This window comes from Rattus norvegicus, chromosome 1, assembly GCF_036323735.1.
Source record: "Rattus norvegicus strain BN/NHsdMcwi chromosome 1, GRCr8, whole genome shotgun sequence".
Classification (NCBI taxonomy): Eukaryota; Metazoa; Chordata; class Mammalia; order Rodentia; family Muridae; genus Rattus; species Rattus norvegicus.
In genome coordinates this window covers 121483609-121497492 of record NC_086019.1, presented here as the reverse complement: position 1 = coordinate 121497492, position 13884 = coordinate 121483609, and the positions used below count along the sequence as shown (strand labels likewise).

General features: G+C 35.8%; 1 long non-coding RNA gene across 5 annotated transcripts in view; it reads left to right on the top strand.

The window, feature by feature from the left end:
* The window catches only part of LOC134483413 (uncharacterized), a 723689-nt gene that overhangs the window by 19843 nt on the left and 689962 nt on the right, over nucleotides 1–13884 (top strand). For all 5 annotated transcript variants that reach the window (XR_010060293.1, XR_010060297.1, XR_010060294.1 and 2 more), the window contains exon 5: nucleotides 12827–12923. This is a non-coding gene — a long non-coding RNA (uncharacterized LOC134483413). The remainder of the gene's footprint in view (nucleotides 1–12826; nucleotides 12924–13884) is intronic.

Here is a 13884-nt window from a genome sequence, read left to right as displayed (position 1 = left end):
GGGTTTCTCAGCACTAAATGATATGATAATAGTTTTTCCTCTTTTTTTTTTAGTTTATTTACATAATGAATTATGTTCATGGATTTCCATGTATTGAAAGATCCCTGCATCCCTGGGATGAACCCTGTTTGATCATGATGGATGATTGTTTTAATGTGTTCTTGAATTCGATTTCCAAGAATTTTATTGAGTATGTTTGCATCAATACGCATTAGTGAAATTGGTCTGAAGTTCTTTTTCTTTTTTGTGTCTCTGTGTGGTTTAGGTATAATTGTAATTCTGGCTTCATAGAAGGAATGGGTAGTGCACCTTCTGGTTCTATTTTGTAGAATAGTTTGGACAGTATTTGGTATGACTTCTTCTTTAAAGTTCTGATAGAATTCTTCACTAAATCCATCTGGTCCTGGGCTCTTTTAGTTTGAGAGACATGTAATAAATGCGTCTATGTCTTTAGGAGTAATAGGATTTTTTCAGTGGTTATCTGATTGTGATTTAAGTTTAGTACCTGGTATCTGTTTAGAAAATTGACCATTTCCTAGATATTTTCCAGTTTTGCTGATTATAGGCTTCCATAGTAGGATCTGATTATTTTTTTTTAATTTCCTCAGATTCTGATGCTGTGTCTCCTTTTCCATTTCTGGCTTTGTTAATTTGGGTTAGTCTGGCTAAGGGTTTATCTAGCTCATTGATTTTTTAAAAGAACCAGCTCCTGGTTTTGTTGATTCTCTGTATAGTCCTTTTTTATTCTACTCGGTTGATTTCAGCCCTTAGTTTGATTATTCCCTGCCTTTTACTCCTCTATGTTTCCTTCTTTTTGATCTAGAGCTTTTAGGTGTGTTTTCATGCTCTTAATATATGCTGTCTTATGTTTTGTTTTGGAGGCACTCAGAGCTATGAGAATTCCTCCTAGCACTGCTTTCATTTTGTCCCATAAGTTTGTGTATGTTGTGCCTTCATCTTCATTAAATTCTAAAAAGTCTTCAGATTTTTTTCTTCCTCCTTTCTCTCTCTCTCTTTCTTTCTTTCTTTCTTTCTTTCTTTCTTTCTTTCTTTCTTTCTTTCTTTCTTTCTCTCTTTCCCAAATTATCAATGAATAGAGTGCTCTTCAACTACTATATATATGTGGGCTTTCTGTCATATTTATTGTTATAGAAGTCCAGCCTTAGTCCACATAATCATGATATGTGATTTTAAAGGCAAATCTTGATTTGCTGGTGTGTTTAGATATCCAGCATTTGCTTTGGTGAGAGAACTGGGCTCTGATGATACCAAGTGGTCTTGGCTTCTGTTGCATAGGTTCCTGCACTTGCCTCTCACCATCAGGTGGTCTCTGGTGTTATTTTGTTTTGCTATCCCTGACAGTGGCTTAACCGTCTCTGTGCCTGTGTGTAAGCACTCCTGGAGAACTGTTTTCTTCCACACATATCTGGGAACAGACAGCTGCTACTGTGTTTGAGTGACATGAAGCCTACAGGTGGGTTGCTTGGAGCAGAAGAGTTGATCTGACCTCTGCTCCTAGGTGTGTAGGTTATCTGGAGACTGACTTTCGGCTCTTGGCATAGGCAGACATCCGAAGGGTTCTTCCCCTGACTGCTCCTAGTTCTCTGTTCCCAGACTGCACAAAGGGCACTAGACATTCCTCTTGGTTCAGGAATGATTAGTTGTCTTATCTGAACTCTCAGGATTGTCCGTATTTATAAGTGACTAGATCTCTCCGCTGACCAGATTTGGGTGCAGAGAGCTCTTTGATTGGTTCAGCTCTGGGCACAGCTAGAAACAGGAAGTGTCTTGCCCCAGATAACTTCAGCCTTTGTGTGTTCTAAGTCCACCAGGACAGTCTCTTGAAGAAGAAGAATTGGTCTTACTTCTGCTCTCAGGTGCTCCTGAACACTGATATTTAGCCCCTGGCACAGGCAAAAATCAGTAGGCTCGTTTGTCTTTTGCTCCAAAGTCCTTGTCCCCAGAAGGCACAAATGCCACTAGGAGGGTTCTTCTTGGGCAAGGAATGTGAGCACAAGTTGTAATCTTCTCTGAACTCTCAGTATTGTCCACACTTCTGAGAATCCAGCTCTCACTCACATGGGAATTTGGGAGCAGAGAGCTGTGGGACTAGTTCACTTTAGTAGGCATACTTTTAAAGGAAAACTGTCTACTTGAAAAATTCCTGCCAGCCATATTGATGACAAGTTTTGGATGTCTTTTCATTTCCTAACTTTGGAATTGGAGCAGTATCAAAAATGTCTTTATATGATTTTAATAGTATGTTTATGTGACAGATGAATGTCTGACTATATATTACCCACTGTTATCTGGGTCTTGCCAATTTTACCTCGGGTAATTAAACTTGTTTGGTCTTTGGAAACAGTAATGGTGTTCACTGGAGAAGACTCTAATTAATAAAGTGAAGAACGTCCTAGGGATATTCCCTGACAAACAATCCTTGCTTACATACTAGTAAAAGAAACTATTCCCTCTAATCTCACATATAGGTTTCACTCTTGATGAGTTATATTATGCGCTATAAAATGTCTGGCGTTTACTATTTCTTGAAAAGAGACATCTGGGGAAAAGGTACGATGCTGGGTTTTAAGGAAATAAAATACTATTGAAAAGGATAATAAACTACAGTCTGATGTTTCATTAATATATACTCATTCCGTGGATATTCTGGATTTCATGATGCAGGTCGAAATTTATCTACAGAGGAATTCTATTGGTTGGCTGAGGAGAGGATATAATACATGGACGTTTAGTAATGCACTGGATATGAGGAACTGTGATTTCAAGGCAAGCATGATTCAATTGACTATTTTCCTCTGTCCAGAACAACAGCAGGAAGCATTTAGAGATGTGTTTTATTTTGTTTTTTCATGAACATACTGTATACATGGTGAGGAGCTGTGTGGACATGCTGAGATTTGTTTGAATATTTTTATACAACATGTAAACAAAAATTAGTTAATAATAGCAAAAACTATATTGCCATAATATTTCATAGATGTTTCTTTTTATCTACTTTCTCTTTATCTTTGACATCATGGCTGGAAATACTTAGGTCATCGGTTGATGTTTCTTCAGGTGGTGAAGAAAGCAACTTCCTTTTCTGTTCATTGTAAATGGGAATCACATTTTTGATATGGCTACTGCAATCCAGGCTAGCTAGAAAGGTCCAACTCTGATAGTTTATGCATTAATTCGAATGTTGATCTTATCCTCTAAGTCCATCAACTTTGCCCTCACTTCATCAAAGTAAAAGTGGGAATAGAATAGGTGCAGGACTGAGTTCATGTTTCTCATAGAGTGTTACTCATGAATAGTGAAATAGTCATCTTTAAGCATCCTCCCCTGTCTTTCAAGCACCTTGGTGTTATTAGAAGAATAGGCTTCGAATCTGACTTAAACTGCTCTGTGTCGCACTTCAGTGGCATTTTCCACTCCTTTCCCCACTAGAAAAGAGCTCTATCAAATATAACTTTCTACTTAGTTCCCAGATGCACATTCTACTTTTTGTTTCTATCCTCTGTCTTGATCCAGTCCCTAAGATCCTTCATAATGAATTTGTCATGGTCATATTAGTTACCTGTTACCCTGATCATTAAACCTGTCTAAGTCCAGGGGAACACTTCTCAGCCAGGGCCTTGGCTCAATCACTTATGAAGCCTTACATTTCCCTGCATTATTTAATGTAATATCTCCTGTTTTAGGACTATTACTTTGATCTCATTTTCCTTCCAGGTTTCTTGATCACAAAACATTTTTGCTGTTTCTTTATTTCCAGAATACTTTCTGAGTCCATCCTCACAATCATTTTTGAGTCAGTAAGGTTCACTGCCCTCTGCAATATCATCTTTTGTTTGGAAACTTGAGATCTTTCATCATCATTGTGTATTTTTCAACTTCTGTCTAAATAAGTCTTGAATCCTTAGAGAAGTCTGCTGCTTTCGGGGAGTGTGGCAATTCAGAACCAGGGAGGGAGAAACTGTGAACTGTACAGCAAATCCCCAGGACTTTACTTTGTATGCCTTGTGAGTAATGTCTTCTCAAGTGATTTATTTTCTCGATTGGCTAACATTTTCAAAACCTACTGATCCTTCGGATATATCTGGTTTAATTTCTCTTCTCTCTCTCTCTCTCTCTCTCTCTCTCTCTCTCTCTCTCTCTCTTCTTATTTCCATATCATCACACTAAATATGAAATAAGACATTAGGAAGAGCACATTTTATTTTATATTCAGTGTTTTAGCCAGTATCCACTACAATTTCCCTGTTTGTTTAATGTAGTGGAAGAAATTTCAATTCAGAAATTTCAATACCAGAGCAACTAAAGTGAAGAAAACCCTACATTGGTTGGGTAATAATTAAAGAACAGATCAGCATCATAGCTGTGAAGTCTCTAGAAAATCATGCCTTAGGGTCAGCATGTAGAAACTGTGTTCCAAAAATGATGAGGTCATAATTCTGTTACTCACTAGGAACTAGTTTCACCCAAGTGGCACTGGTTATGAAGGCATCAAGATATTGACAACAGCTGAGGCTTGTCAATGTGTAGAAGGGACGGGTCTACTGAAAATATGCCAGATGATTCTATGGGATAAAATGCAACCCAGTTGCTGCAAGGCACCCACTTTTTGGGGGGTTGAGAGTAGCATAGCATGACCATCAAAATCAATAGAATCCATTGTGTAAAGTTTGCCATAGTCTAGAACAACTGCACATATGCAGCAATGGGCAGACTTAGAGATGTTACCCAGACCCTTTTAAAAATACCAGAAAATAGGGGTTGGGGATTTAGCTCAGTGGTAGAGCGCTTGCCTAGGAAGCACAAGGCCCTGGGTTCGATCCCCAGCTCCGAAAAAAAGAACCAAAAAAAAATACCAGAAAATAATAAGTGGATCACAGGTATTAATATGTTGAGGTATTAACATCATTGTGGTTTGATTTTGCTCTGTTCGCTTAATTGACTGCTTCTTCCCTCTTGAGGTAAGAAAGTACATTTTTGAAGGAGCCCCCTTTTCAAAATGAGACTTTAGAGTTTTATAGAGAATTTAAATTGTGAAAGACTTGAAAATGGAAATGCTGTGAGGTTTGTAAGTCCTGGGACAGATATGTTTGATGTTCAACCTTTGGTAACATACTTGCCTAACATAAACAGATTTGAATTTGACTTTCATCACAAATGCCAATATACTATACACGCAAGGAACAACAGAACCCAGGAGGTAAGGTATTTCTCATGATGGCCTGAGTTCATTCTAGAGAAAAAGTAATATATGCGTATGTCTTTGTATCTTAATAATATGTAACTACATTTTGATTTTACAGGATAACATTGAAATTATTGACTTGAGGCTCAAATAACACTTTAATGTTTTAAACAGAGTTCACTCTATGAAAAAATGATGGGGTCTTTTACATTTGTATAGTATATACTTTTATTATAATTTGGTTGTAAGACTGTGGTGACAAGGCATGGAATGCAGTGGTTTCAATGAGATGTCAAAAATTAGCTTCTAATTTTTAACCATTTGACTTGTGGTTGATGATTGTTTGTGGAAGGTTTTGAGAGAAGTTTCTCTGCTTCCTCTCTGTGGTTTGAGATATAAGCTGCTAATTCAGCAACCTGCTGCTTACCACTAGAGATCAGAAAGAGAAGAAATACTATTTTGCTACTACAATTTCAATTTTATTAATATATTTTTGTTGTTGCTACAAACAAATTCTAAAATGTATTTCTGGCTGTAAGTAAACTCATAGTAGACTCTCTGACTATGCCTCTCAGTTGATAGATATAAGGGCACTTGCCAATGTGACTGATCTTTTTCACAAAAAAAGAAAATTTGTAAAAGTAATTAATGAGTAATGTCATTTTCACATTTACAAATCAAGTTAAAATTACTCAAGATATATTGACTTACATATTAATCATATCCTTCAAGAAATAGAAAGAAAACAAACAAAATTTGAGCCCAACCTACTCTACAGAATGAGACACTATCTCACACGTTCCAAAAATTAAAAGGGATATGAATAAAAACAGAAATTAAATAAAGGAGAAAAGCAAGAGGAGACAGAGGAGAAAAAAAAGGGGAGGAAGAGAAAAGGAGCACACCATTAATCAGAGACAGTGGAAAGCTCATAAAATGTGAGTTTCTTCTTCACTGCTTCACAAAATGGGGAACAAAATTATTCAAAGGAGGGGATATGGAGGCAGAGTTTGGAGCAGCACCTGAGGGATCCCTGTTGGAGGAAATAAAGGACTGAAAGATCTTAAGGGACTTGCAACCCCATAATATCAACCATGGTAAAAAACCAGAGCTCCCAGGACTAAAACTACTGAAAGACATGGATTGACACATGGCTCCAACTTCATAAGTAGCAGAAGAAGGCTTTGTTGGGCACCAAAGGAAGGAGAAGCCCTTGGTACTGCCAAGGGTGGACTCTCACTATAGGGGAATGTTAGGGGGAAGGAAGGAGTGGGTCGATGGGGAGGAGAACACCCTTAGAGAAGAAGGGAAGGGGGATGAGATAGCGGGCTTATGTCCAGGAAACCAGGACACAGAATAACATTTGAAATATAAATAGAAAAATCCAATAAAAACAAACAAACACACAATTATATGATAAAACAGGAATTTCTTTCCGCATTTTCAGTGTCCTAATCACACTTTGATACACAGTAGATGTATAAAATGCAAAAATTTAGGATTCATTTTCTTGTTTATAAAACCATATATTATCCTTGTCAATTGTGTTTATTGTATAAAATCTGGAAAACAGAATATCCCTTATTTAAAAACCATTATTTTTGACCAGATAGTAGGCAGATTAAGATGAAACACAGTATATTTAAATCCAGTTTTCTCTGCACAGCATTTTCCTGGCCAGAAAAAAAAAAAGCCATTGAAGCAAACATTGCCGCTATAGGGAATAAATTAGTATAACTTATGGTATACTTGTTACCAAGTATCCTCTGACAATTTTGATAAATACAATACTACAGCATTGTAATTTCACAGGCTTTTTTACTAACAGGAATCAATAATTAAAAGTTATCTTTGAAACCAAGATTGCAGAAGTATCTTTTCATCAAGCTTTAAACATCTCCAGTATTGGCAGAAGATTCAGAGGGTCTGATCTGCAGTAGCCCAGTCTTTTTAAGAGTGGTCATCCCTTCCTTTCAATATGATATGAATTAATATATTGCCATACTTATCTGCTCAGTCATATATTGAACCAAAGTTAGCCACACAGGGATAGCTTCTGAAAATAGTGCTATGGAATAGGAAGCTGAATATTCACATAGGCATTCAAAGTCACCTTTTATTTATGCAAATTTTTCCTTCCTTAGTCATAATACACAGGGCAGATTGTCCAAATACAAAGCACACTGAGTAATTCCTTATGCATTTCCATATCCCAGGTCTTGTAGAAAAGGATATTACTAAGTCAGTATCATATTTACATTTATTGAAAACTAAATGAATGTACAAACATTAACATTCAGGAGCTATTCTACATTTTTGTTTATGCTTCATTTGCATATTCATTGCGCATCAGAATCACCAAGTTTTAAAGTTGCATAGTGATGTTGAGTGATGCTTCTGCTTATAAAAACTAATACTGCTCTGTAAATCTATTTCTCAGAAATCATGTCAGGAATTACATGTAACTGCAGATCTTGAGAAATATACAGCCTACATACCTCTACACATACAGAGAGAGAGAGAGAGAGAGAGAGAGAGAGAGAGAGAGAGAGAGAGGGAGAGAGAGAGAGAGAGGGAGAGAGACACACCCACATAGACACAAGTTGGGACTTAAGAACAGAGAGACAGTGTTCCAGTGATAGAGAGAGAATATATATAGACACACACATAATTAGCATTAATGAAATCTAGCTAACTGTGGTGGCATGTGAGTTTACATGTAGCACTTACAAGTCAGAAATTAATAAATCTCTGAGTTAAAAGACAGCCCGGTCAAGAAGTGAATTTCCATTCCAGCTAAATCCAACGAGTAAAGCTTTATCTAAAAGGCAATCAAACAAAAAGCAAATATCTCAAAGCAACAAATTTTAAAATAGAAGAAAAAATCATCATTGAATTACAAACCAATGCTTTTAGTAAATAGCAAAAGTTATGTTAATGGTAAGTGCTTCATTACATGAACACATAGGAAACTTTAAAAATCCACCTGATCAAGTAAAACCTGACTAAGGCAGAATATTAATAAAGTAGCATCTTTTATTCTTTAGTGATTTCTCCTGATATTACAAGTATCTAGTACTTTCGTACATTCTGTAATTTTGTTACATTCTTCCTAAGCACTCTTTCTTTCTTGTGTATACAGATCTAAATGTGAATATAATTCAATACTCTGTGGTCATCATTGCCCAGAAAGCACCTTAAATTTATCCCTGACCTATTTATACTGGGGTTTTTGAAGACCCAGTGATTTCATTCTAGCAATAGTACAGCTTAAAGATCACATCTGCCTGCCTTGTGTCATTAGCTTTCGAAAAGATTAAGAATCTCTGCAGCCTAGCAACCATGCACGCATGCGTGATTGGAGGGTTATGCTAGCTCACTAGCACAGACTGGGGGTGGGTTACAGTGTGATTACTTAAGTCATGCAGCAGGTCCTGCTCAGAGAAGAGGCAGACATAGATGCCTGTCACAAACACCCTAGGATTGGTCAGCAAGGCAATGCAGCAAACAAGGTCAGCTCTTTCAAACACCCAAAATATTTTCATAGGTAGATAAGATTTTTTTCACATGAAATATTTCAGATTTGTTGGGATAAAAGATTATTCTCTAGATCTCAAGCATTTGACTCAGATCAGAAATCTATCAGATCAGGTCCTTGCTTCCTTTGTCCTGTCTTGTGTTTGCTTCAGTTCCTTTCTCTTCCAGGGTGAACATTAGCATTTCAAAGAGCTGACCAAATTGTTGATTATTGGTGTGTGGGAGTAATGCCAGTCAGCAAAATAAAAAGGACATTTAAGTTTGTGTACGGATTTTGCATGAAAATTGCATCCATAAAGGAAGTTACAGTGGTATCTCAGTATCTGCCATAGACCAAATGATATGAAGGGATTAAAAGCATTTTGAGAGTTAACATACAGATTATCATCAGAGGGAAAGAACACAATAGATGATGTAGTTTGCACCTCCCAGTTTCTGAATAGCTAGGGTCATCAGGTAAGAATGGGTTTTGATGTTTTGATAGTTATAATAAAGGAAAGGGGTTTCCAAAATGGCTGTAAAAAAGAGTAGTGGGCAGAGTGTATTTGGGTTTGTGAACTGCAAGCATGTGGAAACGTGCTGCACCTTCCAGCATGTTTCCACAAGTGTATATATATATATATATATATATATATACATATATATATATATATATATATATATATATATATACTGCATAGAGTAGTACAGAATAATAAACTGTTTTCTTCTATGATCACAGAAGGTGATCTAGTTTGAATGTTAAGACAATACTTTAGTGTCTTTGGTATATGTTATTTGTTAATATCTTTTATAATTTTAAATCTTGCCTAAATTCAATAATAAACTGGTGGATTGGAAACAACTTTCTTTGGATATGTAATCTATACTTTGCTTTGATCCATTGACTTGGATTAACTTTATAAGATATGCAAAATATATTGCAGATTTGTTTTTGTTTTTTTTTTTGTGGGGTTATGTTTTTTTTGGGGGGTGGCTTGGCTATCCTCCATCAGATAAATCCACAACGGTGTGCCTTTCTTTTGTTTCTGTTTCTTTGTATTCTTTCTGGGCTTTTTGGAATTGTATTTTGTTTTTCATTATAAAATGGAGTTGTAGTTTTAGTGAAAATTGATTTTTGTCCCAATTTTTCATTTCCATTTTAATTTTTTATTTATATCACGGTTATATTTTTCCTTTTTTAAAACTCTTCCCAGTTTCTCCCCACCTCCTGTCCCTTCCAGATCTCTTCCCTTTCTGGCTCTTATGAGGAAAATTACACCCAAGGGATAACAACCAAACATTAACAAAATGAAATATAGTAAGATATTTAAAGAACATATTGAGGGTGGGCAAGGCAATCCAACAAAGTAAAACGAGCAGACACAAAAATCAGAGACCCAATTTTTAACACACTCAGGTATGCCATAAATATACTAAATTGAATGCTCTACGATGTGTAAGAGGAACCAATGCAGACTGATAATAGACTTTGAGCACAGATTTACGCACAGGCACGCCCTATACTTTTACCTATTGTATTTTGTTTTCTATTTCAAAATGTTGTTTGGGTTTCAGATTTAAAAAATAATTTATAAAATACATGCCTATTTTGATCCAAGCCAACATCATTCTGAGGGTTTCCTGGGGCTGTTGCTCCTAAAGAGGTGTTAATTAATACAGAAATAACAGAGTAGCACCATTCATTATAGTTTTTGTTACTTCAGCTATTACACAATACAAATTGAAATCTGGCATGATGATATCTCCTCAACTTTGTTTACTGTTCAGGTTTATATTACAGGGTATCTTTTTTGTCTCCATATAATTTTACAACATTATTTTTTAATTTCTGTGAAGGATATTATTGGTCATCATCAAATATATGCATAGGTAATACATATGTAAAATTTTATATAAAATGTTGTTATATAATATATAATATATAACAGTATTATGTATAATGTTTTCCTTTCTTTTCTTTTTTTTGGACCTGGGGACTGAACCCAGGGCCTTGCACGTGCTAGGCAACACTATACCACTGAGCTAAATCCCCAACCATATGTATAATGTTTACAAATGACATTGTTTACATAGTTTGTTCCTCAAAATATTTGTTCTTTCAGGACATGGCTTTTCATTATTTTTTTTCACACTGTTACTTTGCTGAAAGTAATTTTAAGCATTATCAGGTTTCTGTTGCCACATTTAGAAACTTTTATGCATAAAATAATATCTTATTCAAAGGAATCTCCTAATACCTTGCTGAATAATACAGGAAGAATGAACTTTCTTGTCCTGTTCCTGATTTCAATAAAAAATTTTGAATTTCTCACCATTTAACAGGATGCTCCCTCTGTTTTTCTTGTCTGTTGTTTTATTTTTCTGAAATATGTTCTGTTTATCCTTAGCAGTGACCACATTTCTATGGAAAGAGGACACTTGCTACCCCATTAGCCATCTATGTCAGTAAGAATGTGTGCAGATAGAGTTGGAATAACGAGAAGCCCTCCTCTTCCTTTCTTGAATTTTTGCTCAAACTTGTGAGGGGCACACATGTAATTCTAACTGTAGGAGGCCATGTTTACAATAGCTAGGCCATTTAAAGAGACATTCCAAGGCATTAGTTCCTGTCCTCTAGTTTTTACCCAGTATAGGGACATTTAGAATCCCCAACTGTGTCTGAGTACTGACTGTTGCTTATTCACTGTCCTTTATGTAGACATGTATCATTGTGCCAACAAAAACATTAGTAATAAAATTGTTATCTACAGAAATAATCAGCAACACATGCCAAAGGACATAACAGAAATATTTAAAAGGGAATTTGACAAAATTGATATTTAGTAAAGCAATGTTAGTGTGTTCTCTGGTAGGATCTTTAAAATCCCTAGCCAAGTTTATTGATCATGTTTGTAGTATCATTCCTGAATTTTCTCCTGTAGAACTGGCCTCCCTCTAATTAATAATTTGGTTAGTTAAGCACAAAATTCCCATTACACAGTTGAAATGTTAATGCATTTTACTAGGCCAGTCAATGTTGTAGCATATAAGGATTATTAATGGATAAGAAAACCATTATTTTATCTTAATGAAGCCTCAATAGCGTTTTCTAGCATTATGAAAGATAACCACCAAGGAAACTGTGCTGGATAGCACAAGGTTGAATTCTCTATGTCCAGCAAAGAAATTTTATTGTGTGTATACATCATGATCTTATCTTGAAATCTCCTGGAACAAACTGATGTTCTTTTCCACTTTCTCTTTTGTTCAATTTGTGAAAGACACAGCAATAGGAATCAAAATTTTTTTTCAAAATACCATTGAGTTCATATGATTTGGATGTCTACTGCTTTGAGTAAAACCTTCCATGAATGTGATTTCTATAATCAGTTAGACTCCACCATATTAAATTAATTTCTCCTTTAGGGACATTTGTATTTTGGAAATAGCTTCATGGATAGAGATGGTAGATTGTGTTTAGTTCTTTCTCTCAGTAATGGGAGCCAATTCACTTTACTCTATGGAAACCATATGCATGCTCTCATGATCTATATGAGATCACATGTGAGTTAGGTCTGTTATATCAGAAAAAAATTGGTTCCTTGGTTACATTCTTTCTATTTCCACTTGCTCTTAGTTTTCACCCAACACAAAGAATCATGAGAGATGAAGGGAAAGTTTTGATAGAGAATTTGCATTTATGACTGAGTTACCATATCTCTCTTATTCTGTACACATTCTTCAGGTATGTGTCTGCCTTTGTTGCCATCAATAAGAGATAGTAGCTTCTGTGATCATGGCTGAGCAATATATTATTTAAGGGAATAACAGAATATTATTAGGATTTTTTAAATTGCTACATTGCTTTCACAGAAAAAAATGGTGTTTGTTACATCCCTTGGTCCACTGTCTACTTATTTCCCTTTTCTTGGGCATATGACTATGTCAGGAATGTTTCTCATGGACTAGGCATTGAATCCAGTCAAATAATTGTTACTTACTCTCAATGCCTTTGTACCACTATTGTACCCATGTATAGTGTAGGCAGTCCACCATTGTAAACTGAAGGATTTCAGCTATGTTCATCTTTCCTTTTCTCCTTAGGAAGTATGAATAAATTTTCCAATCCATGAACATTGTCGAGAAGGAGTGAATACTCCAGTTAGTCACCAACTTAACTTCTTCATGTTCAATGAGATAGGTAAGTGTTCTCTCATCAGCATGGTTTTATGAGCAGTTTTTGTAAAGCAACAAAAATGTGGGTAGGAATGTAAGTTGTTTGGGAGTTGCTGTGAGATCTCAGTCATGAAAACTCAAATAGATGTAACCCAATACATGTCACGGGAGTGGCTTTGGTAGTGAGAGATGGCACTTAGGTTGTACTCTCCTTATTATTTTGTGATGTATTTTAAGAATATTCCATTAACATATTATAGATTAAGGAGTCTCTACTCTAGTATTTTCCATAACATTCTTCAGATAGTCCACAGATTCTTGTGTCCCTTCAACTTTCCTCTACTTCTGCATTTAATATTCCCATTCATCTGTCACATTACAACAAATGCCTCCAGATTTAATTATGTTTTCACTTATTCAGGAAAACCTTCTATCATTTCTAGTTCCTCACTCTGTACCTTATCTCTGAGGATTTAAGGATTTTCACATACATTTGTAAGGATTGAAACCTAACAAGCAGTTTTAAGGGATCACATCTAAATTTCTTGGGGGGTTCTGAGTACCTCACTCAGGATGATTTTTCTCATTCAGGATGACTTTTTTCTAGTTCTATCCACTTAAGTAAGAGTTCATTGATTTTTATTTCATGAAGTAAGTTACATTTCATTGTGTAAATGTACCATGTTTTCATTATTCATTCAATTGTTTATGGACACAGTTCTGAGGATATCTGGGTTAAAAAAGAAGGAAGACCAAGATGTGGATGCTTTAATCCTACAAAAAAGAGAGAAAAAATTGTCACAGGAGATAGAGGAAGGGAGGGATCTGGAAGGAAGAAAGAAGTGTGAGGGAAAAAGATGGGACAAGATCAGTTATTTGAAGGGATATGAGAGAAATACAGACGGTCAGGAACCCGAATAGAAATAATTAGCATTGGGGACTGCAGAACTGGGGATAGCTACTAAAAATTCCCAGAAACTAGGGAA